The following is a 25,896-nucleotide window of genomic DNA, read 5'->3' as shown; positions in this document are numbered from 1 at the left end:
CAACAACAACAACAACAACAACAACAACAACAACAACAACGTGAGGCTTTCTTTTCTTCATCGCCGATATAAGGGCATATTTTCGCTAGCGTAGAGTACAAGTCCCACATTAAATATTATATTATTCGCTCCCGCAACGTAGGTCTGAGCAAGACAGAACCAGCTGCGCCAAGTATGTTCACGCCGATGTTCGGGCCGATGTTCGGGCCGGTGTTCACGCCAAATCTGCGGCAGCGCATGTGTAAGGGGCGTGAACTAGGACTCGCATGCGCCCGAACAAACGGACACGACGGGAGGAGACACGAAGCGGAATGAAAAAAACAAGTGCAAAAAAAAAAAAAAATAAAGCAAGCAACAGGGAAACAAAAAGGGAGAACTGGAACGGCGTTTTTCTTTTCTTACTTTCTCTTTGCGAATACGGGAAGCGCCGCGCGGTCAGTTCTGGCCGGTTCTCGCAGCAGCTACGCAACTACGAGGCTGCCGGGAGGCGGGACACGGCGTTCCGGTACCGTATCCGGCCGCGACTTTGAGCGATCACTTCCGCAAAAAAACGCCGCTAACGGACGGGGGCGCGCACACGCACCGCCGACGGCAGGAGGCCACCGTGCCAACAGCCTCTCCTAAAAAAAAAAAAAAAAAAAAAGAAAAAAAAAAAAAAAAACCCTCAGCAACACCTTCTTGCTCCCGCCTTTTCGTCACCGAGCGCGTTCAAATCTAATTATCAACCACGCTCCGTTGGCCACACGAGAGACACCGCGGGCTCCCGCACTGCGTTTCCTTCATTCTCGTTTATTATTATTTTCGTTTTCTTTTCACCGTTGTTTTCACTTTCGAGGCTGAAAAGCGTGGTCACTACCCGCACGTGACGTTCAAGAGGGGTCATGCGCTTAAGCGCCCGTAGGCATTGTCTGGCGGGGCTGACGGAGGAAACAAATCTTCGCCGGATGACTTCTCAGGGCGTTATGTAGGTGCATTTCTCACCGCTGTAGACTCCTCCTCGTCGTTGTTATAGACGCGGACGAGCACTGCGACGTGGACTGCTTTCCTCTTTCGTGTAGCTTTTTGTAAAGTGTGTATATGTTTCCTTTAAACGCCATACCAAAAGGCGGCGGCAATCACGGCGGTACGTAGCCCCCTTTTCCGTCTGCGCAACCTGTCATCATCTCTTCCAGATACCCCCCAACATGCGTGCCTCTTTCCTGAGGCGGGAGGCGTCGTGTGAGCCATGAACAAGGCCGACCGAATGCACACGCACGGCTGTCTCCACGGGAAGTAAATAAGACATCGCCGAAGACATGGAGAGGCGATGATGCGTGCGAGGAATCATCCATCCATGCTCGGCGCACGACGAGTATATATATATATATATATATATATATATATATATATATATATATATATATATATATATCACAATGAGCCAACAAACAATAACACCACGGACGACATAAGGGAAAATTACTTGTACTTAATAATTGAATTAAAGAAATTATAAATTAATGAAAATGGATGAAAAAACAGCTGTTCGCAGGTGGGGAACGAACCCACGTCTTCGCATTACGCGTGCGATGCTCTCACCATTGAGCTACCGCGGAACCGTTTTCCCGTCCACTTTCTGGGGTACTTATGTTTTACAACTGGAACTAACCCTGGGAGTGTTAGCCAGCGCCACCACTCACAAGCCATAGGGCGGATGTGGAACATCCTTTTTGCCGCAGGCGTCACGAGCACGTGATCTTTTCTGGTGATGGCAACTGGTCAATAAACCCACATATGCTACCTGAAGGCATCATTGTTGCCGGATTCGAGCCCTCGTTATGCAGTGAACGAGAAGAAAGGGAACCGAGGGGCCCGATTTTTAATAAGCATATCATAATGAGCCAACAAACAATAACACCAAGGACGACATAAGGGAAAATTACTTGTACTTAATAATTGAATTAAAGAAATTATAAATTAATGAATATATATATATATATATATATATATATATATATATGCGCGAGAAAATCACTCGGCGTGAGTCCGAATTGCAGATTTTCAATATGCATCAGCAGTCGGCAACGAGAATTGTGGAAGGGCTTCAGATAACTAGCCAATCATAGCCAAGAAAGCGGCCAATGTGGTCAGAAAGGAAACAGCAGGTAACATTCGTGTCGTCAGACGAGTAGCAAGCAAGCGTGCACGTCGAGGCACACAGTTTATATATATCTTGGTCGGTAACCATGTATGTATAGAGAGAGAGAGAGATTCTTTTATGGTTGCTGGAGATGGTCGCCTGGCCCTTGGAATTCTATTGGGGGCGAGCTCCACCACTAGTAAAGCTGGCGCCACCGTCGGCGTGACGTGGAATGAGGGATCACGTGGACACAGCGGCCGCGTCGTCTGCTGCGGAAGCGCAGAAGCGAGCTGAAAACGAAAGTTTAATGTTCCACCTGCACTCCGGTTCTGATTAAGTGGGGATGTTTCCCTGCCTCGGGTGTCTGCTAGACACCATTTGAGAGCACGATATAATAGGTGGTGGCTGCCTTTGAAGCCGTCCAAAATGGTAGGCTACTGCTCGGTGCCGCAGCGTCGGACGTACAGACGTGAGCAGCCTGGTCTAGAACGCGGGAACGGCCGCTTCCGGGGCTCTCCGGAGCCCCGGAAGCCGCCGTTCCCGCGTTCTGTAGACAAGGCTGCTCACGTCCGTACGCAGCGGAGCCCGGTGTCAGCATTCACACGTATAGTCGCAGGCCAAGAAGCTGCGTGTACCTTCGATTGCGAAACTTAGAACCGGCAAGCAGCCATCGGCTACAACTCGGGAGTGTATCAAGCACTTCCGCGCGGGAGATTTCTGCTATACGGCGTTGGGGCTGCGATGTTCGGTGAGTGGCAGAAAGCACGCACTGAAAAGCTCGCCCGCGCGCGCTGCCCGGTTAATGTCATGAAGATTTGGTCTATGAACTTGTTGATACTAGATACTTGTGGCAAGTTCACCAGAATGAAAAGGGAACCGTAAGAAGCACATTAAAAAATGGCATGGCATATGCTGATGCTTGGGTTAGCACCAAACAATGAATGTACTGGATTACCAAAAAGAAGCACCGGGAAATTCATCGCTGAGAAGACCGACAAACATACAGTGCGACGTAACTTGAGAAATAGTAACATTGAAACGTCCATGAATTTAGAAAAAAAAAATATTGAATCATCGCGACGGCACATATATACAAGTCGCCGTAGGCGTCGTAGTCCCTATATATAATTAAATTATTTTTTAACAGCTCTGATAGCGTCCACGCAACAATAGTTGCTTCTGTACTGTCAACTGTTTATGTGCCGCGGCCTAAAGCTCACGGCACGGTTGCAGCGAAAGCGAAACATTGTGCGCGGACATGCATGCAGACGCACATCCAGTCGGTCGCTGCTAACCCGTGCGATCGCTGCATTGAGGCTTCGTTCTTTTATGCTCCATTTGATTATACAGACAGCCCACTATAAGAACCCATTTCACTTAGACAGCTCTCAGCGATTGCCTACCATTCACGCAAGAAGCTGGTTCGGGGGACTCCATCGCGTCGACTGCGCGCTATGGGCGTTCACTGTACGTATTCGGTAAAGAGATAGCGCCTGTAAACTATTTTGCGCTGTATGTTTACCCAACGTTATTATTTTGACAGTAATAAACTTCCCTCTCTTGGAGAGTACTTACAGAAATGACCGCGTGGTGGTTTATTGAGCGCCGACAGCCAAACCTACGAGGAGCGCGCCGCGTTATCCCTCATACTATACGCAAGCGAGGCGCTTCCGACAGATGGCGACTTCGTAACTCCTCGCCCCCAATATCCTTCAGATGACAAGGGTGATGTATAAAATGATCTATGCATTTTTTATACACCTTACAACGTACACAAGGAACATGACCACACGGTAGAATACAACCAAAGTGTCTAGTTCAGGTCAGTGTCGCGGAGGAGGAAGAATAATAACGCCTTTGTTGAATAATTGCACCACCAGCTCTGCTAACTGCAATTGACGCGATCGCCATAGGATATATATATATATATATATATATATATATATTACTATTATTTATTACTATATAGTCTATGCAATGTTCACAATGACTTAGGTCATGTTGTCTGGGACTGCAGGCACTTTACAGCCACAAAGGCAGTACTCAAATCTGCCTTCAGTTTACGTGGCAACTTACTAAATTCTGCTGGACAACAGCAAAATGCACTGTAAGCGGCGGCGTGTACTAACGTGGATGCTTGTATGTTGCATACCGTGGGCACACCGGACGAGACGGCCTGATGTGCCAAGATGCAACGTAATGGACTTAGCGGAAAGAAACATCGCGAAAATTAAGCCATCGAAGAAAGAACACGCTACTTCACGCGAGCGCCTTTCCTATTTTTTTCACAATGAATCTCCTTATCTTCCTTTATGTCTTATTCTTTCCACCGTTCTACTCAACGGTATCGCGCAACTAAATGTACATAATATTGCGAGGGATATATGCACAAGCGTTTGCCCTTGCATTCATCTCAGCAAGTGCCTTTGCCAGACGTTATATAGAATACGAGTTTTATTCACGTCTCCCTTTGCTTGAACAACGTGTGCATATGTGCCTGCTCATCTGCAAGCTTAACACTCCGTCATTCGCATCTTCATCTCATCCTTCCGTTTAATTTCAGTGTCTTGACCGAATTAACCTTCGTCTTATTCGCTTCTCCTGTTTGGAGGAGTAATCGCCGTCGCCTCCAGGATGTGCCACTGTCTGCACCTCATGGCAATCGTATACACAGGCCTATTTGCTTCGCAGAGGAAATGGTCTGCGCAGACCGATTCGGCTTTCGCTTCTTCTTCCTGTTTACACACATATACTAAAGGCGCGCGTTAACAGAGGTAACAGGACTCAACGTTCACAAGCCACTCCTGCTGGTTGCGCAATGATTTTTTCCCCCTCGGAGACGCACATCACTATCACATATGGTACAGACGCACGTCTGCATGCCACTCAGGTCCAGTCGCGGGGTGCCTCTGCCGCAGCGGGAGTCATCAAGACGCCAGGGGCTCAATTATCTTCTCGGAAGGCAAGTATATACGTCTAGGCACCCTTCCCTTCGTCTGCGTGCGCACACACAACCAAAAGGCCTTGGCGGGACGACAATTGCCGCTTCTATGTACAATTCACAACGTCCTCTCCAGCGTGAACAGTTCTAACCACACCACCTAAACTTCCACTCAGGTGATGTAGCAGCCCAATCGTTACGGCGGCCGTGAGATACGCGAAAGGAGAGAAGTTCCAGATTGATGTAGTTGAGTATGCCTAAGCTCAGTTCACGCACGAACAAAAGAAAGAAAGAAAGAAAGAAAGAAAGAAGAAAGAAAGAAAGAAAGAAAGAAAGAAAGAAAGAAAGAAAGAAAGAAAGAAAGAAAGAAAGAAAGAAAGAAAGGAAAGTGCGCGTTTATCGAATTGACCACGTCGAGGCCTTGAGAGTCAGCCTCGAAGAAAATAACCAACGTGTATAGGATACGCGCCAGACATCTGATAACCGCTGTTCAAGCTAGTTCGAGAACACGGTACCTTTATTTCCCCCCTACATGGCGTTTCTTAATACGCCAGCGACGAACAACGGAACGACAGACAGCTTGGCCACGATAAATTGAAAGCCCTGTCGCTCTTCTGATCACACGGAGTTGCTGAGCAGAAACTGCCGATGGGCCTTGAGTAATAATAACCTTTATACAAGTTGCCACATTCTCAAAATGCGTCGTTTCATTTTATACACTGCGCCAAGGGATCAGCGTTTGACGCACAGAATTTGCGCAGAGAGACGTTGATCAATTTGATGGGTGACTTCGTTAGTGTGACCGATCGGCAACTATACACCTGAGGCTCACAGAAGAACGATTAGGTCTTCAAACTTAAAGAGAGAGAAAAAAAAATTACGCAAGTGTTACACTTTTGTGAAACGTGAAGGCCAAAACCTGATTGCACATTTGACACACTTTTTGTCACGATTAAGATACGTTTATGAGGAATTATGGCAGCCGTCCATTGGAGCGCCCGACAGAACTCACTGAAATCGCCGTACCTACTGGTAGTGGGCCAGTGCCGTAAGCGCTTTCGCAGAGCCTGGAGGGGCAGAATTTGGGAACGCTGGCATGATGAGCGGCATCGGATCCAGCTGTGGAAGACGAGATGAACGCGCGAGCAGTGGCACGAGCACGTCTCTGTGACCCCGTGACGTAGTACAATCAGGCACGCACTGGCACACCCAGAACCGTGGAGCAGCCGTGGTATCAGGGAATTAAGCGCGATTGTCTCGCATCCTGGTTCGATTTCCACCCAGACTGCAATGTACCAATTTTTCTTTTCAAAGCCACTAATTTAGTTTGTCTACAGGAATCTCCCTAAGAAATGGGACGTCAATCCGAGCATTCTTAAGACATGTTTCTACTCTTTGCAGCGTCGGACATTTTTCGTCACGGCGCAGTTTCGCCAAGGTCACCGCCAAGGGCACCGCCAACACCAACACCTAAGGCTATCACCTTAAAATAAGCGACCGGAAGGTTGTGGCGCCTTATTCTCACTTGTCACCACGCACAAGGAACACCCCCCAACCGCTATAGGATTTATTTATTCGTACATCGAATAAATGGAAAGTTTATCGCAAGTTTAACGTCCCAAAGCAACAAACACTCTAGGAGAGATGCCACACTAGAGGGCTCCGAATCAATTTTGGTCTCCTGAAATTCTTTAAGGCGCAGCTAAGTCTAAGCGCACGAGCATTTCTGCATTCCAGCCCCGTCGAAATGCGGCCGCGGCGTCCGAGAATCGAACCCGCAACATCGTGCTCAGCAGCCGGACGCGATAGCCAGTGAGCCTCCGCGGCGGTTACATCGTTATGAACGCTGCTCACGGCTATCACTGCAGACGTTTGTAGAGCTACAGACTCAATAGACAAACTTTCCGATTCTCACAAAGTTTGATACTCGACAACTTCAACGACTAGAGTGATAGAGATATACAGAAGGATTAATGAGAGGAAAAGCGGAGAGGTTGGCCGAAGAAGCGTGCCTCTGGCTAGCTACTCCACACCGCAATAAAGGGGAAGAGCAAAGTACAGGAGAGTAGAGGAGGGTGATGAGTGATGACGTAACGGCACCATATAATATATGTATATACGCCGAAGCATGTGTTGTCCAATCAGTCCAACCTAATAGTGTCCATAACAAGTGCACAAGAGAAATAAACGGGATGGGAAAGGCAGGGAGGTTAACCGGACAAGATTCTGGTTTGCTACTCTGTCCTGGGGGAAGGGTAAGAGGAAATGAAAGATGGAAAGAACAGCGGAGTGAAAAGGCACAGCAGTAAAAAAAAAAAAATTAAAAAGAAGGATAGGGAAGGTTGTGAACGTCCATGAAAACTACAGTCTCTCCAATAAGCCACTCGAACGTAAAAATTTCAAGAGTGCCTTCAATGTCTTGTGGTGTGACGACTGTATGGGTCGGCGTTCGAAAACTGTCTGCTCCGAAAGCGGCCGGTCATCAAGACGCGCAAGCGTAGTCGCGAGTGACTGCCTGTGTGCGCTGTTTCGGATACCATGACAAAGTACGTGTTCGATGGTTTCCTCGTCACCACAGTGGTCACACGTAGCACTATCCTCCCATCCGATGCGGAAAGCAAACGACTTCGCAAATGCGACTCCAAGCCACAATCGGCAAAGTACCATTGTCTCAGGTCGGGGTAGTCCAGGTGGAGGATAAAGTTGTAGATAGGGGCCCAATCGATGTAGACGTGTGTGCTGGAAACTAGGTGTGTTCCACAATCAATGTAAGGTATCATTTGCAAGCATTCGAAGTTTCGCTGCTGCATTTGTTCTTGACAGCGGGATTGGTTCCTGCATGCCGTCTTCATGAGCAGATCGAGCAGCTCATGAAGCTTTATGAAATTTCCGCACCTGGTCATGCGAGAGAGGTACAGCGCTGACCATATGCAATTCGACAAAGTTCAAGCTCGTTGGTTTTCACGTTTGTTGAATGCACAAAAATAAGAGATCGTAAGTCTGTAAATTCGGTTAATTAGAGGTCATAGCTTGATTTATATTTCAAGGTAATCGAAGTTCATTTTTATCAGCACAGTGGCTCGGTAGAAATAACGTTTCCACCATCCCCGAGTATATGAACAGTAAAGTCGGAGTTACGCATAACGTCAGGCTTAATTTGACGTGCAGGGCAACTTGCCCTGGGCGATTAATTTACTGGCCATAATCGTCACCACTGAGAAGACTATATGCGAATGTGCGATGCAAAACGTGTTCATCGAGTAAGGAAGAATGGCGGTATACGTCCGTTGCGAAATACTTCTGCAAAGTTTCACAGGCGTAGACAAAGCGCGATATTTCAATTTCAACTATGGGTTCATGTCGTTTCTAGCGCGCATGCGTTCAGCGCACGCCTTCTAACCAAAGATTGTACCAACGACAATGCCGTTGGAGCACAGCGCGCTACAAAGCAGCCAACAGGCCGTGCCAAGTCGATCGAAGGAGCGTTGCGCCATCTGCCGTAAAGAGGGGACACTAACGAAAACGATTTGCTTCCCGGATCTCCTGCAGGGTGGCTTCCTCGCTCAACATGGAAAAGCTTCCGGGACACACGAGACAAAGAAAGAAACAGCTTTTGAATGTTTTCCTCATAGAAAAGAAGACTCGCGGAAGTCCCACTGTGCCTGCGCGTAGCAGCTTGACGAATGCTACAGTGGCAGCAGAAACGCACTTCAACCAAACCACGCGCACATACAACAACCACATACAAGAATTAGACACATAGGAAATTACACTGAGAAGAGCATCAGTCAATTTCTTTTCAGCTTCAATGTGAAACCGACGATGCCATTCTGTTTAATGGATAGTGAAGGCGCTAATTCCGCAGAACCTTGTGAAAGAGAAAGACAGAAAATTAATGAAATACATTCTGGGGTATTACATGCCGGAACCACGATGTGATTATGATGCATGTCGTAGTGGGGGAGTCCGGATTAATTTTGACCACCTGGGGTTCTTCAACGTGCACATCAATGCACGGTACACGGGTATTCTTGCATTTCGCCCCCATCTAAATGCGGCCGCCGCGGCCGGGATTTAATCACGTGGCCTCAGGCCACGTGATTAAATGAGAAAGAGAAAGCGAGCGCTTACTAAATATACAGAGGTCTAATTCACACATTCTTTTGTTCGTAAGTGATGTTTGCCTCTTGCTGACTGACGACGCCGAAACCCCCAAACACAAAAAGAGGAACAACGACAGACCATTTTTTTTCTAACGACATTAACGATTTCTAATTGCCATTAACCGGACGTGTTCGACCATAATATGCCCCAGATCTCGGTTGGCCGGCATCTTCAGCTCTTACGAGCAGCCCTGGGCCTTGTGCGTCTGTGAATACTATAGCCCAAATATTTCTGCGCACAAATGATAGTAGGCACTACGAAGTGTGGTTTCTGCATCCTGCGTCGTAGTACGCGAGGATTCAGACCATGGTGTGTTATATATATTTAGTTCGAAAAGAAAACGAAAAAAAAAAAACTGCGGTTGTTTTATAACTGCGCACTGTTGCTCCTTAAATGTACACAGTTCAGCCGTGTGACATTTCCACATCAGCTGTTACGACAACACGGAAATTCTCCTCGTTGCACCTGCTGTATTTGGGACGGGTATAATAAGTTTACAGTACAATTAGGAGCGTTCCCGCACGCCAATTTGGCGTGACTGAAACTCCCTATAAAAATAATCAGTCATACCGTTAACGACCGTAAGAACCGCACAGCGCAAACCCCTCATATACAGTCTCATTCTCGTTCTCGTTCAACATGGTTCATTCTCGTTCAACGTGGTATAAGTGCAACATAGTTGAAATAATTTTCCGCTTGTATTATCGCTTCACATAAGTTTCATTAAGCGGATAATTTTAATCTTGTTACGTATTTGAAAAAATATATATTGCACGAACTTGGTGGAACTTATCTGTAACGGGATTATAGAGTGCAGTATTAATATTTGTTATTTGTAACTAGATTAGCCTTTCTTGGTCAAACTGTTTCTGTATAGGAATCGTATTGCTTTAAAGGGAATACCCGACCCATCAAAATATAACAAAACGTATCAGAGCGAGATCACCCATATTTGCATAGTTAACGTAGAATTCGCGCTTCAGATAATCGGTTCTTTCAGAAACATCGCAAATGTCTACACGCATAGATGCTGCATGCCTGGACTGGTCCCGTGTCTCATTTTCAGTGCCTGCCGCCGAATGCATGTAACACACGTTAGGTGGCACGGAGATTATCTTGGAATAATCTGCGCGCATTCTTCGGACACGTGTGACTGAAATGCAAAAGTTTGAAGCTTCGATCATCAGCTTTGTGCAGTGTACTGTATTCGCGGCAGACGGTTTCGATATATATGAGCAAAAATTAACTGCTTTGGGAAATGTATCCTCTTTTTCCTTTTCAATTTCTTTCTTGTTCATGTGCAGAGAACATAAACTTGTTACTTCAAACGAAAGATTCTGGCCAGAAAGGGTTAATAGCCTCATTAAATCGTCGCATACAAAAAAAATATGCGTAAGTTTCAAATGACCCATTGAGCGAAATGCAGCTCCACTAACGTGAAACCTGGGGAGGTGCGAAGCATGCAGTGATGCACCGCTAATGGGCTCATACTGCCTTAAGCAATGGCTCATAATCCCGTAAACGCGGCCTCCCATTACGACGACAGAAGAGAAGTGACATTGTACGCTGGAATGATGAGCGGGAACGCAGCCAGCTGTAGACGACGACGACGACGACGACGACGACGACGACGAACGCCGGAGCAGATGCACGAGCGCGTGCCGAGCGCGAGCACGAGCCGCTTGCTTTACCGTGACGACGACGACAGGAGATGCCGACAGCCACAGCCCAGCAGATCATTGGCCTCATAAAAAGGATAGCCACAAAACGTAGAGGTATGAGAGAAGCTGACGTATGCAGGTTAACTCAGGCTTTTCTGATAAACCGCATCATCTATGCCTTCCCGTACTACCATCTCCGCCTCTGCGAAAAGACAAAAATTGCTAGTGTAATACGCATGGCATACAAGGCAGCCCTAGACCTTCCACATTATGCCAGCATTGAGAAAATGTTCAAACTAGGAGTCTACAACACGCTAGACGAGCTTATAGAAGCACACAAAACATCGCAAAGGGAACGTCTCTCCAGATCGGAGACGGGTTGATACATCCTAGGACGGCTGGGAGTTAACACCCTCGTTGCAACCTCAGTGGGCCGAAAAAGGTTATCAGACGAGATAAGGCGACACTTATTGGAGCGCCCCCTACCCAAACACATGCTAGCAGGTAGACATCATCATAGACGCAAAGCAAGGGCCGAGGCACTTGACGAAAAAATTAAACATGACACAGAAGTGGTCTATGTATACATGCGGCCCCAACAGGGCCCCTAAAATTACATCATCTGTGCGGTGACTAGAGACGGGACTGTCCGAATTGCGGCATCCGTAAAATCACCTTCCACCCTATAGAAGCAGAGGAGCCATAGCGCAAGCACTCCCTCTCAAACAGAAAAAAAAAAAAAAAATCCTAAGTGATTCCAAGCGTGCCATCACAATTTACGCTAAGGGATACGTAGGCAAACTTTCGAATAGTATTATCAATTATCTCCAAACCGATCGCACCACAAATATAGTATGGGTCCTTGCTCACTCGGGAAATGCCGGGAACGAAGCAGCGCACCAAACAGCCCGAGGCTTAACCAACCGGGCGGGGTGCTCCTCAGACTCGGTGGACTTCTGGAACGAGCCAGCACCACATTTATTGAACTTACCAGATTTTTCAAAGAGGTTAGGAAAATCCATCCAGTTGCAAATAAGGAGCTATCCAGGGAACAGGTCACGATTTTACGTCAGATACAAACTGACTCTTTACCCTGCCCACACAGATTGGCGTATATTACGTGCGGACATGTGCACCCAATTTGCCTGAATTTCGGCCAGAACCAACTGGTCACCCAAAATCATATCTTATCGGGATGCTCTGCCAAGCCCCCTCCGAAAAAAAAAAATACTGCCAGCTCCCTCTGAGGAAGCCTGGGAGGCCCTTTTAAGGTCAGAAGACAAGACCATCCAAGAAATTCTCACGACCTGGGCTCTGCAGGTCGCCTCAACCGAGGCCACCTAGAGGCCAAGGCCTTCAGATCTATTGTCTGAAATTTTGAATAAATTTTTTTCCTCCTCCTCCGAGCGCAGAGCGCGTGATTGAGCGTGATTTACCGTGACGACGACGACAGGAGACGCCGACACCCCGAGCGCATAAGGTGCTTCACACCGAAAAGAAGAAAATAATGTACAGCCCAGAAATGTGTTATATATCGTGCGACTCAGACTGTGGGTATTGGAGCTCGCACAATGCGACTCCAGGTTCTCTAGAGTAAGGTAGAGAGAAACGAAGAGGGAGAGGTAGGGAGGTTAACCAAGTAAGAATACCAACTATAAACACCGCCAGACAACTCGCCTTCGTATAAACTGGGCCCTCCGACTCGAAACCACCGTGCGAAAATCTGGCAAGTCTCACTGGTATGTCATTGCACCTGTCCAGTATAACAATACAAATGGCGCTCAGCAAATACAACTCAGTGCCAAAGTCTTAATTGAGACTGCCCATAATTGAGACGCTTACTAATAATGCCCAGTACATGCATCCGTGAACACGCCTAGCAATCCAGCGCCAAGCAGCACCCTAGACACGTACAGAAACAACGCCGTTTCTTGGAACTGCGCGACGCGAGGTCTTACGTTCGACTGTCACGTGCTGGCGCGCGGCATAAGCTTCTCGCGTGCCATTGAGAAAGGGAGCAATTTATTACGTCCCGCTGTTGACAAGCGTCGCCACGGACGAGCGCCCACCGAAATCGCAGCTAACAACTCGGCTTCTTGCAAAAAAAAAAAAAAAAAAGAAAAAAAAAGAAAAGAAAAGAAAGACGACAATAGAGACCCTCAGACCCGCGGTTCCTGCGCGTTTACCAAGTCCAACACTAAGTCGCCCACGGAACGCCGCGGATCGCATGACTGTGTCGAATTAAGGCGCGAGAAACTGGATGCTACGGGCTGTTTCTTTTATAGGAAGCTAACTCAGTACATGTAACTAGAACCGAGAGAAAGAGAGAGAGAAAGAGAGGCATCGCATTGTATAAACACGTGGGGGTGAGAAGACATCTGAAAGGAAAGAGAAAGAAAGAGAGAGATAAATAAACGAAAATCGGAAAGGAGACAAGGGTGCCGCCTTGCGCATAATTGCGCGGAAGTGGATAATCACGGGATGCTCTCTCTTTCGTTCCACGTATCTCGGGCGTCGTTTAAGTCACCGGGCGTAAATGACGCCGGCATGCATGCTGCTCGCGGCCACGACGCGGTGCGGCGCCTGTCCGCTTGGCGGGAGCCAGCGGACAGATACAAATGATTCCGTGCACACGTACACTACGGCGCTGTGGCCGGCCGGGAATGACCATGCGCGTTCCCCGCTGTCTGCTGCGTGAAAGGGCTCCGGCAAAGTCCGTCCGCGCGAGCCTGCGCGGGCGTCATCATCAAAAAAAAAAAAAAAAAAAGTGCGCCCTACGTGGCGCGCTTCAGCGCATGCCTTGAAAGGCGACAGGAAGGGCATACCCAACGCAACCGAACCGTACAGGCACACACAAACTCACACACAGACGCACGCACACGCACACACACACACACACACACACACACACACACACACACACACACACACACACACACACACACACACACACACACACACACACACACACACACACACACACACACACACACACACACACACACACACACACACACACACACACGCACGCACGCACGCACGCACACGCACACACATACCTAATGCCCCGAGTTCATAAGCGTAGTTTGGATAGTTTGGACCGTTCTATAGGGGAGACTGAAGGCATCGCCTTCAAGTGCATGTCGGTGCAGTTCGCGGATGTCTGTCTCTTTTTATATACATACATATATTGTAGTTGTAGCGCTATTATTTATTACGGCGGCCATCTCTTCATCTCTCTCAAATTAGCGCCATTTTGTGTGAGATTTAACGATCGCAGGAGGCTTTCGAGGATTAGGCAAAGTGCGAAATTGCAGCGCCCATGTATCAGTTTAAAGTAGCACTTAAGGGGTTCGCACAACAGTTCTCGCCGTGGCTCACCCGCACTCTGCAACGCGTCGCAGCACAGCTTAGCGCAATTTCTAATGCAAAGTTCAGCCACGGCGTGATCATTATTATTTTTAATGCGACCAAATGAGGTAACCGCCGTTTCGGCCCCGAATGGTAAGAATACGATTAAACATAACACTGCACGCAGCGAGGTGAAAAGCGTTTTTTTAATGATGGAAAATAGATGGAGAGGAAGAAAGAAAGAAACCCAGCAATGGCCTTTTGATGACTTATTCAAAAGCCAAGAAAAACCAAGGCCGCTTTGTCACGGTTAGAGGCTGTTCCTCGGCAGATTGCGCGACGCAATATTCGCATGGTATGTCAGCCCACACCATCAAATGTGAGGGCGTGTTATAAAGGCTGTGAACATACGTCATTGTTGTGAAATGTTAAAAGAATAGAGATGTCATGCTGTAGTTGGCTAACCCGTGGAGAGCATTTATCATTAAGATATAGAACTAAATACCTTCGGGCCATTACATTTCACCACAGTCGAATTCAGCCACGGTGCCTCTCGCGACCACCTTACGGCGCAGCAAAGCCTCTCGACTGTGGCTTTATAGCGATAAAACCGGTTAGTAACAATGAGCGTCGGCGAATACCAGGGGTGCGATTCTGGACGTTCTCAAATTCCGCCATGTTGGCGCTCGGAGCCAATCAGAGAGGCTGTAAACGCCCCGTGAGCCAATCAGAGCAGACGAAACAGCGAATTCGACAACATGGCGCAATTTCTGTATATATATGGCAGAACGAATTCCGAGAGCGAAGGCAACAGTCAATGACGAAAAGTATACCTATACCGAAGAGCATTACGGATGCATATTGTGGAAGCAGCCACGAGAAGAACTATAGGGCAGAATCCGTATTCAGAAAAGCTTTGTTTTCTTTTTTTTTTCTCTCCCCCCCCCCCTTTTTTTTTATGCAAGCTCGTTTCATCTTTCATCAGCATTCAGGTGTTTGCCACTCAAAATAGCAATCAGCATGTACGAAGATGGTGGCAGCGAGCTTGTGAGTTTATGGAAGGCTTATATGAGATCTTTTGTGGGTGCAGCTCAGGGATCACAGAGGGTTTCATCACAGCAAATCAATGTCACTGGGCGGCATTTTTCGTTGTCATGTTCTAGGCTGTCGCCAGCGGCTAGCATCTGTTCTTACGAACCGCAGTGCGCAAGTACGGGTTTGTGAATCTAAGCGCGAGCGCATAAGTTTTTTCGCTTCTAGGAGCGGTATTTGGCTGGTTAGCGGCGTAGTTAACGCTTCGCTGCCGACGGTGAGTGGTTGGTGCCCGTGCGTTGGCCAGCCGCTCACCGGCCTACGATGCAGAACAGAGAGAGAAAAAAAGAAAAAATCAGTCAAGGGAAGCCAACCAAAGCAAGTTCTAATTGGCTACCCTGAGTGGATAAAAGGGGGCGTGATGGTTAAAAAGAGGGAAGCAACCCACGGGCACTTGCGTCCGACAACACCGAGCCCTTAAAAAGCGGAGTATTATAGAGCTCCTGACGTCGACACTGGGCAGGGTGGATGCATGTTAGGACCAAGATAATTCCCTCCTCCAAGAGCACGCGACTGTCCAAGTTGCCTACAGAGCAACGTTTCTATATTGCAGAAGTAAAAACGTCTACTCACGAAGTAGTTTTATGTATAGTGCTATACGGGATCAACATATAAGTTCACGAGAAGGTTTGCGAAGTCTCGAAGCGTAATAAATCGGCACCGTAATAAACTGGGCACCATATTGTAGACATACGTGCCGGCTTCGGCATCGGCACAAAAGGCTGTATTTACAGAGCCTTTTGAAGTAATCTTTGTGAATCATGGGCCGAATTTACATAGCTTTCTGCCACAGAAGCGGTTTTTCTCGAAGTCTCCCGCAGACATCTGTTTCACAAGAACTACGTCGTCACTCGACATGGCTCAAGACAGGAGCACGCGTATAACGCGTAACCAGCACTGTACTCTACGGAATTACGCAATGGAACAACAAACTCTACCTAAATATTCTCACAGCAAAAAAAAAAAAAAAAATAAATAAAAAAAATATTCGCCGTCAAGCGCATCATTGCATGAATAAACCAAATTGATTTCTTTGACTTTGTCTCCCGTTTTAATTCGACTAGCTTTCTTTGTCTCTTCACTTGCTCGCGCAAACTAGCTGCTGGACGCGTTTGTCACCGAACGCCTCTTTGAGACACACGCGCTGTCGCGTGAGAGCTTTGTGGAGTATAGAGTTTAGATCTTCTTCCACCATGGTTTAGATGCTGTGGTCTGTCGTCGGCGTTTCTCCATCTCCTGGCCTGACGGTTGCGGGGCGTGATTATCTGCGTCCCTACACATTTCATGTCTAATTGCGCCGAAGTGAGTATAATATTCTATGGGCAAAATATTCACTTCAACGCCATATAATTGCAAACCTTGTTGTGACAACTTTCACTATTCTATGACACTCGGCGGCCGCATCTTCTGCGATAACCTTTCTTGGTTCCGAAATTAAACAGTAATTTTTTTAATTGTAACATCTGATATCGTTTTCCGGTGCCTTTACTCATCAGTTTGTGCGCTACGACGATTGGCCGGCTAATATGCTTACACGAACGGCTCTTGAAGATCCCACGAACTGGTTGGCCAACTTGAAACATACAGATACTTTACAAATTACAAGTGCCTCGACGAGCACGCACAGAACTTAGGAGGAAGAGACCAAAGAAAAATACTTGTATGTTGCGTGCACGTGTGCAACTTTCGTTAGGATGGGGGTGGTACATGGCCGTAGTGGGGAGGTTGCTACAGGCGAGTTTAGCCTATAGCAGATCTATCCGGCAATGGTTTCGCCTAAGCATTTCTTGCCGCGTCAAATACGTCATTTTGAGTCATTTAGACCAGTCTCTCGTAGAAATTGCTGACAAGTGTGCGAATTGTTGACTTCGATGCCGAGCGTTTTCCGAGGGTCTGTTTTTCAGATTGCGAAGAGCATTCAGCGATAGCGACACTGCCTGCAATAGTCAAATAGACCATATAGGCGGCCAAAACGGCCACGCTACATGTGCAGCATACCGAATAACAGGATCCAATATGCAGCGGTCCAGATATCGGCCTCCACGCTAACCGATCCGTCCGTGTTGACACGGAGGTGGTTGGGATAATTTGCGTACAAATGTTCAAGCACCAGACATCGGCCCTCAGAAGACGTTCTTCACCGCTTGGACTGCAGCCCGGCAATATTAAGGTCGCAAAGGACGACTTCCAATATCCAAGGCGGATCAGTTTGTTGCCTTCGTTCCGCAGGCAGTGCCGAACAAGAAATTAACATACAAGGCCCAGTCTCTGTCGCCACCTCTCCTGGCCTCGCAAGCGCTGTTGACCGAGTTTTTACGGCTGAATGAATTTCCCCTGAAAAAGCCCTTCTCAGGAGAATCAGCACTAGGCAACAATCCCACTTCTATATATGCTTCGCTGAATACTCCATATATAGGAGTCCTCGTTCTCAGGAACGCTTCGTTCGGACGCCGCTGTGACGCCCACTGCTCCGAATGGTGCAGGCCGTGTCTTTGGGAGTTAGGTCTATGCCACTTGTTTACTCGCCACAGAAGTGCGCGATGACAGCGCAGTACCTGCACGTACCTGCACCGTGACTCAAAGTGCCACGCGGTTTGCCGCCGAGAACGCAGGCAACTCTTCCGTCCCATCTCCAACTGTGCGAGTTTGTCTATACGCTCAACGTGAATGCGCGCAGCTGCTGTGAAATCACTCGAGCGGAGAGACGTCATCGACGTTAATAGGAACTGTGTCGCGTTCTGCGGGCTTTCTGCTACGTACGTTGCCGCCCGGCCAAGCGCCCATAGACAGCAGAACGCGTTCATGCCGCGTAATCAAAAAGAAATCAATCAAAAAGCCGCTTTCACATAACTGTCATACTATTGAAGCCTCGACGACTCCAATAAATATGAAAGAATAGGGAGGCGGCAGTGGCGCAAGAAAGCGCAACTATAACATCAGTTATATTTGCAATGTCACTTGTGCCTGGAGCAAGACCTAGAAGGAGACGTAGAAGCAAGACCTAGAAGGACACTGCAGTTGCGCGCACATGTGCGCATACGTGTGCATGCGAAGTATCTGATATTTCTGTGTGGCCATTCTGCCTCGCTGCATGTGTCGCACAGCGTCTGCTGCAGAGGTGGTATTATAGAAATCACTGTGCAAGAGGCCACGACATATCAGTGCAATGTGCCCAGCATATGTCCCCCAAGATGTCCCTCGGGCACATGTAAATGATGTCCGTGGGACGCGGTAGTGCGGACGAACGATAACGCGAAGGACGTCCACTGGACCGTGCAATTCAGCACATGCCAGGAACATGCATATCCTTGATGTGGATGTCCAAAGGATATCCGCTGGATGTCATCGCGGTCACTGGGAGACCGTTCCCTTGTTTCATTGCTATCATTTCTGTGGTTCCTCAGATAGCTTAAATAATTTTTTATCATTCATAAGCTCCTCAGTTGTCAGGACGTCTAATTATGAACTGTATTAAATGCATGTCTCAATGTATATAAGCCTGATTTCTTTCTTCACTTAACGAACTCCACGCAAGCGTCATATTTCATGTTGCTTTCGAAATTAGAAAATATTCTCCATTTGATTCGATATTCTGTGGTCATTTCTCTCGATCATTTGTATTTGATTCAACTCGGCAACGTCACTATTCGAACACACACACACAAAAAAATGGTGGTGCACCATCCTTTGGAGATGATCGGCGACGTTAATGCTATTAGCAATCTTAAGATTTGTGTTTAATTGGCTATGATACGTTTATATGATATCATGATCATTATGATTATTATTGTATCTACATTCCATTCGTGAATCACGACGCCTTATGGGCACATCAGCAGACACCCAAAGTGGCAATCTCACTGCCAACCACTACGCCGCGATACAGTACACCTTGTTGTAACATCTGCAGCCCAGTTGAAACTCCGTAGCAACTACCACTACCCCTATAGTATCCTGGCTGTAACTTCGTTGCAATGGCTATCTATCAAGCGTATGCGCTCGACTTGCGCAGGTGTCTATTGCGGATGGCGCGCCATCGATCTAATGCAAGTATTTAAAGCTAGCCTTGCATCACCTTGGCACATCCATTCTAGGGGATTGGCCAAGAGTGTGCACATACCAATATCGCATACGCAGTGCCAAAATTGTCTGTTCGGGAACACACCCAGTGACCCAAGTTGTTCACTAGGCCTGACAGAAGCCAGCCGCAAGTTGTCTATTCGGCACATACCCAGAGGCCCACGCTGTCTGCTCAGCAAGACAGCAGTAAGCACATACCCAGCGGTCCAAGCTAGTAAACTGCGGTAAATGGATGAAAAAGGTTAGATACAAACGTACAAAACCGCAAAATGGGCAAGGTTCCCAAAGAATGCTTATCGCATTAATATACCCTTTCCTTATCTAACCTGTTGCACCATCCTGGTATGATATCCTCATTCCTGCGGTGAAGTTTGACCACTGAGCCGACACGCCCGCGTACGCATGCGTGTTTCATATGGGTCTTGCCGAGCCAAACGTACCTTGTGCAGTCAAGCTTGACCAGCCCGACTCGGTGCTCGTTCACCGTGATCAGCCAGTGCTTACATGAACACGAGTGGCCAATCCCAACCCGACAACCCGACTCGACCCATTTTTCCCGGGCACAGGCGAACGTCCTGAATGAGCGCAAGAGCGACTGATGAAATAAAGTAAGCGATAATGTTCAACATCGAATCACACTGCGGGCCGAACGGAGCAACTGGTCTGTCGGTATTTATAGCGCTTATATCCCCTGTTCTAAAGGCAGCCATTTCAACGGTGAACCTTCGCGCGTTTCGCATTACTGCAGGGCGTTGGGTTCACCCGGGTGTCGAAGAGTAGGTACCACATGTATGGGTCCGTAGAATCAACGCAAGTCTGTTAATTCTACAGCAAAAAAAAAAAATGCGGCCGAAGCCATCTCACGATCACTGTCGACGGTAATGCAATATATAGCTATAAACCGCATTATAGCATTAAACCATTTATACAGCGACATGATGTACTGACACTGTCGAAACGAGTTATATATGAGGCGTGTACTGCGCTCCATACTAGGTAGCCTACATGCAACGCTAAAAACAGCGTTGCGTTTAGGCTCCCTAGTCCCCACGAACATTTGGCGCCATCTAGCATCACTGCCGCGAAGCCTGCGGGTAGCTTCCGAAATGCGCGGCGCGCCTCTGCGTGCGAACGATGATAAACGCGTCGTGCAGCAACCGGGCTCCTCTCTCGCGCTTCTTTCTGAACACGCTGCGCCATCTAGTGACACTGCCGTAAAGTCCGCGCGTGGCCTCCGAGACTAGAATCGCGGCGGCCCAATGCCTGCGAACACTGAGAATTGTTCACTCGCTTGCGGCACGCTCAGTGGCACATACTCAGTGACCCAAGTTGGTCGGATGGTTGGTTTCGAACCTTGTTACCTCAGCACAGCATCCCGATGCGCTACCCATTCGACCACGGACTACTCAGTGACCCAGGCATGCGGGAAAACACTTTATATATATATATATATATATATATATCATAGATAGCCCCCGGAAAGTGCGTGAATTATCCAAAGAATGCTAACGCATTAAATGAAGCAGCAGTTTATTGCAATATATTCACAAAAAAAAAACACCCTCTCAGCTTGACTAGCCATGCACGCGTGTAAGCGGCAGTTCTTTTCTGGCACTGAACAAATATATCTAAAACATATAATATACCGGAGCCTTCCGAAAATAAAATCATTCGTTAAACTCTTATGAATGTTTTATAAAATTTTCTAAAGGACTTCTTGAAGCTCTATATAAAAAACTCATCATCACCATAAGTCATCAAATTCATCAATTCCACCACCATTTGTGATGGAATTGATGTATAATTTTTCATGAACTGGTGTTTTACCCCGAGATGAAGACGTGCTGCGATCGTAAGTCAGCAGTTGATGCTACTTCCAACTGGTTCCTGCACGCATTTCGACTTTGTCTTTGCTACCCATGTGAATGGACTTTGGTAGCCTATACTTCTCTCTACGTTAGCCTCTCCTGCACCATCCTTCTTTCCACCAACATAAAATGCCCTGGTTACATCACTGCGTCGATATCTCACAGCGTGCATTCGCATGAACTGCTGTTTGCAGTTCGACATCGCTTGTGAACGCTGAAGTTCATAAATACTGCGTGACAATAATGTTCTGACCTGTGCTATGCATAAACATTACGTGGAGTAAGGCGATGAATTGGGCTAGTTGGTGTTCGTTTATTTTAAACTGCGCCGAGTGACACTAATCATGGTAATTAAAACAAACGAACACACCAGACAGGACGAGAGAGCGCATACTCTGCGCTCTCTCGTCCTGTCTGGCGTGTCCGTTTGTGTTAATTACCGTGATTAGTGTCACTCGACGCAATTTAATATGCATAAACATACATATTGCATGCCATTACACGTAATAAAGACAACTGCACGCAGCGCACTTAGCTTTACAGCGTTTATTAACCTCTTCACGACACGTTCGCTTCTCAGAGCTTTCAACATATGTGTTGCAACGGCAGATATATATATATATATATATATATATATATATATATATATATATATATATATTTCCCCCCGTCTATTTGTCTCTTACCGCCTGTCTTTCTGGCCGTTAGGCATAGCGGGTAAGTGCAAATTAAGCAGCGTCAAAAACGAAAAATTGGAGGACGCTTCAGCTTCGCCTTTAAGAGTAGAACACGATAGCGTTATTGGTACCCGTTCGCATCGCATCGTTAGCATACGGCAAGTAGGCTTCATTCACTGTAACACTGAACGTGGGAAAGCCAGCTTGCAAAGACCAAGCTTACACCGATCCTCTTAAAGTCGGCTTCACTTTTAAACTGAGATGCATTGCTGGAAAGACGTTTTTTCAAGGTCAATATAAGTGGTCTTATATTAAAATGTGGAGGCCCTAGCACCTTTTTATTGTTTTATTAATTGTTTGCTATTGCCCCGACGCGCGCAGGTCTGGTAGAAATGCTGGGAAAGGGGTTTGTGTTTGAGTTCCTCGTAGCAGAATTAGGTTTTCTTGTACATTCAAATTACAATCCGACGGCGAATCCAGCGCCGACGGATTTCACTGTGAGAAATTCAATTTTTGTTCACCAAAACCTTGCACCACGTGGAGGGCCTGCGCGGTCGATGTGGTTGGATGATTTTCTCTGCCAGCCACGATCACACGCCGGTTGCCGACGCCGGATTTTCTGCGACACGGGGCCCTAAACGCTATCGCGTTAAAAGACAGTCAGCCATTATTGAAACCGGTGCGCGCGCCTGTAGGTAGCGTCGTTGAGGTTGTGTTTCTGCAGAAGTCCCCCTCAGTGCTCGTCTTCAGTGCTCTTACAGTTGCGAAAAACCGATAACCCTTTCACAGAGAAGCTCTCCCTTCGTTTTACTCGTAGATAAAGAGCGGTGTTGAGGCTGACTTCTCCGAGTGAAAGTAAGTGAAGCCGACCGTCAGATGAAATAAAAAAAGCATAGTGTTTTGCAACACATAATATTGCGGTCGTGTTTTACGTCTTGCGTTCGCAACGCTACTCCAGCTAAAAAGCAAGCTTGACATAAGTACATGTTCGCAGTTTATGGCTGAGAATGCGGATTCACTTACGCCTGCTTGACAAGCCACCGCGAAAAGTTATCACGCCTATCAGGTTACGATAACGTGCGACGGTTTTTTTTATTTGTTTCTCTTATTCTGATGAGTTTCCGAACACAGCTATGTTCATCGAGAAAGAGGACCAAGTAATTTGAAAATGGTCTCTAAGTGTGATCTGTCATCAAAAGAGGTGTGCACTATGTCCCGGCGAGTTCAGCACGTGGTGTCACCTAGAGCGACGCAAGAACACCCAGTACCCCGTCCTATAGCAAATCGCCACGCTTTCACCCTTAATTAGAACACGCCCGCTACATGCATCACTCACCGAGTGTCCCGTCCCTTCCATCAGCCTCTCAAGCCTCGCCCCAAAAACCCCGCCCCTGCGGGTGCCGCAACGAGTTGGGCAAGAACGTCGTGTGGGAAAGCCAACTCAAAAGTTGGGAAACGGTCACGCGGTCGTGAAGCTCTAAGCCAGCGATTACGACAACATGACAAACCGCCCAAGTTAAACGGAAAAACAAAGCGAACAAATGACCGGGGCGGCTATCTTTGGTTGGCGTTGCAGAGGGCACAGGCAGCCGTGAGGCACGTCTGACACGCTGGCCAACATCGCGCAGAGAACGCCCGCGCATTTGTCAAGAGAGCGGAAGCCGCGCGTTCCGAAGAGTCCCGCCTACCGGAAACCGCCGGCTCGACCCAGCTTGCTTCTGCGAGCGCACTGCAGAGTGAGCGGATCTGGTGGCAAATCTGGCCCCGCAGCGCCTCGTGAAGCTCTCCTTATCGATGACGCCACCGAACGACTCGCGCATGAAAAGTCTGCGTGCGAAATGAAGGCATCGCAGGAGCAGCTGTGAATGCTCCCGCGCAGTCGAATGCCGCCGCGTTTCAACCGACAACTATATATGAGTAGCTCAAAAAAAAAAAAAATGAAAGAAACAATACCGTGCCGCCTGCGAATAGGAGTTTCTTATACAAACGCCTATTCATTCCTAATTGGAATGGCGGACAGTGCCAGTTGCAGAACATGTGGTGTTCAGGAAACCACCATACATCTCTTATGTGACTGCCCCAGATACGAAGATGAGAGGAGTGCCTTTCGGACAGCTCTGGGGCACTTAGACGACAGGCCTTTTGCAGAGATATTGGGCCCGTGGCCTCGAGCGTCTGCTATGTGCAAGGCTACAAAGGCGCTGCATGCTGTGTTTTTTGAAATGCCTGACTGTGTAACTGTGCAAGGTGCGAACTTCTCTCTTCCTTCTCCTCTTTCAATCCCCTTTCCCCCTTCCCCAGTGCGGGGTAGCCAGCTACCGGGCTCAGTCTGGTTAACCTCCCTGCCTTTCCCTTATGACTTCTCTCTCTCTCTCCCTCTGAAGGCTGTCCCTCACGTCATATTGACTTCTTTGGTAATACAAAAAATAAACGCCTTGTATACGAAAAATAAACGCCCTTCGGCGAACTGTCACAGCAGGCCACCGAGAGTGCGACTTTCTCACCTTCTTTCTTATCTTATTTTCTACTTGGCGGTAATACAGGTGCTTTAAAGAGACCAGCCAGCGCGTCCCCAGTGTCTATATGGCCAGCTCCGGTAATAAACACTGCCACCTTCGCATACGCGCCGCCATGAGAATAAATGATACAGATGTGTAGCTCCGACAACTACCTTCCAGCACGAAACTTGAATGCGACGCTTCCCTCGTGCTCCCGACGCTAACCGATGATTAAGTACACACAGACGGCAAACCGAGGAACGCGGCGAAGCGCGACTCAGAACACTCCTTCGGAGACGTAGACTCAGCGGGTTCTTTATGCTCGCCGACGTCGTATATAGATCTAAGCACGCCAGGTGAGACTTTGCGAACGTGCGCGTCGGCGAACACAAAATGCCTGACCCGGTGCCCAGAGAGAAAGCGAGGCGAAAGAAACACGAAATGATAGCTAATGTCGATGCCTTCTGCCCTTCGCGTAGCCCTTTTGCAGAGGGCTCGCGCTCATTCCAGTCCACATCGGTCCTACGAGCCACGGTTCGACGCAGAGCTACGATGCCGGCATGGTTCACGCTGAGTTATGTCGCCGAACATGGCGTTTGCAATCGGTGTGAGGCTTGCAACGGGTCCTTCTTCCGATCCAGCCGCCGACCCAGACCGACTGAGTTTGATGCAGTGCACCGACAGCGCTGTGCAGGAGTCGACCAAGAAGACGCTGCCGCGAGGTTCGGTTCGAGGAGAGGCTCATCGCACCATTACCGGAGACGGGTGTGTGCGTAAAAGAAACAAAAAAGAAAAAAGAGTGCCGCGGTCTCGAAGGTCATGCGCCAAGGTCGTCTACCGTCTGCTGCCGACGTGCCGCTCTCGCGGATAAAAGCGAGCCGGCAACGGCAGGCTAACGATACGGAAGCCCCGCCCACGAGAGACGAAGAGTCTGGTTTGTCCAGACACGCGCGCTCGCGCGCGTGCGAGGAAGTGGATATATGCAAGCCCGCAGCAGTGCGTGTGGCGCTACATGGGCTTACGTGGCTTCTGTATACTGCTGCTATACTCCTGCGGAGACGAGTTAATATAAAAAGCGTGCATGTAAGCGCATATACTCTCCCCTAAAGTCGCGCCGACCGCTATTAACGAAAGGTGATCGCAGTTACCGCAATTGGTGATTAGTCCGGCGCTCTTGCACGGAAACGCACGGTTGAAGAAAAAAAAAAAAACTAATTCGATTGGCGAGCATGAGCGGCGCTTCGACATGCTGGAGAAGGTTAAGAAGTCTTAGGTAACGCGACAGCCTTACGAAGCGAAAAAAAAAAGAAAAAGAAATGCTGACACTGAAAGTCTGCCCTTCGAAAGAGGCTTGTAAAGGATAATAATTCAGTGGGAATGGCGGCCGCCGGGCAAATTCAGGGACAAATTCAGGGAAGCTCAACGCCTGAGGCGTTCTATAGCTG

The 25,896-nt window shown here is 48.0% G+C and overlaps 1 protein-coding gene across 1 annotated transcript in view; it reads right to left on the bottom strand.

Moving 5' to 3' along the window:
• LOC125946399 (uncharacterized) overlaps positions 1-25,896 on the bottom strand; it is a 176,959-nt gene that overhangs the window by 58,967 nt on the left and 92,096 nt on the right. The window lies entirely within an intron of this gene.

This window comes from Dermacentor silvarum, chromosome 6 (genome assembly GCF_013339745.2).
Source record: "Dermacentor silvarum isolate Dsil-2018 chromosome 6, BIME_Dsil_1.4, whole genome shotgun sequence".
In the NCBI taxonomy this organism is placed as follows: domain Eukaryota; kingdom Metazoa; phylum Arthropoda; class Arachnida; order Ixodida; family Ixodidae; genus Dermacentor; species Dermacentor silvarum.
Note: the sequence above shows the minus strand (reverse complement) of the source record. Positions and strands in the feature narration are given on the sequence as shown.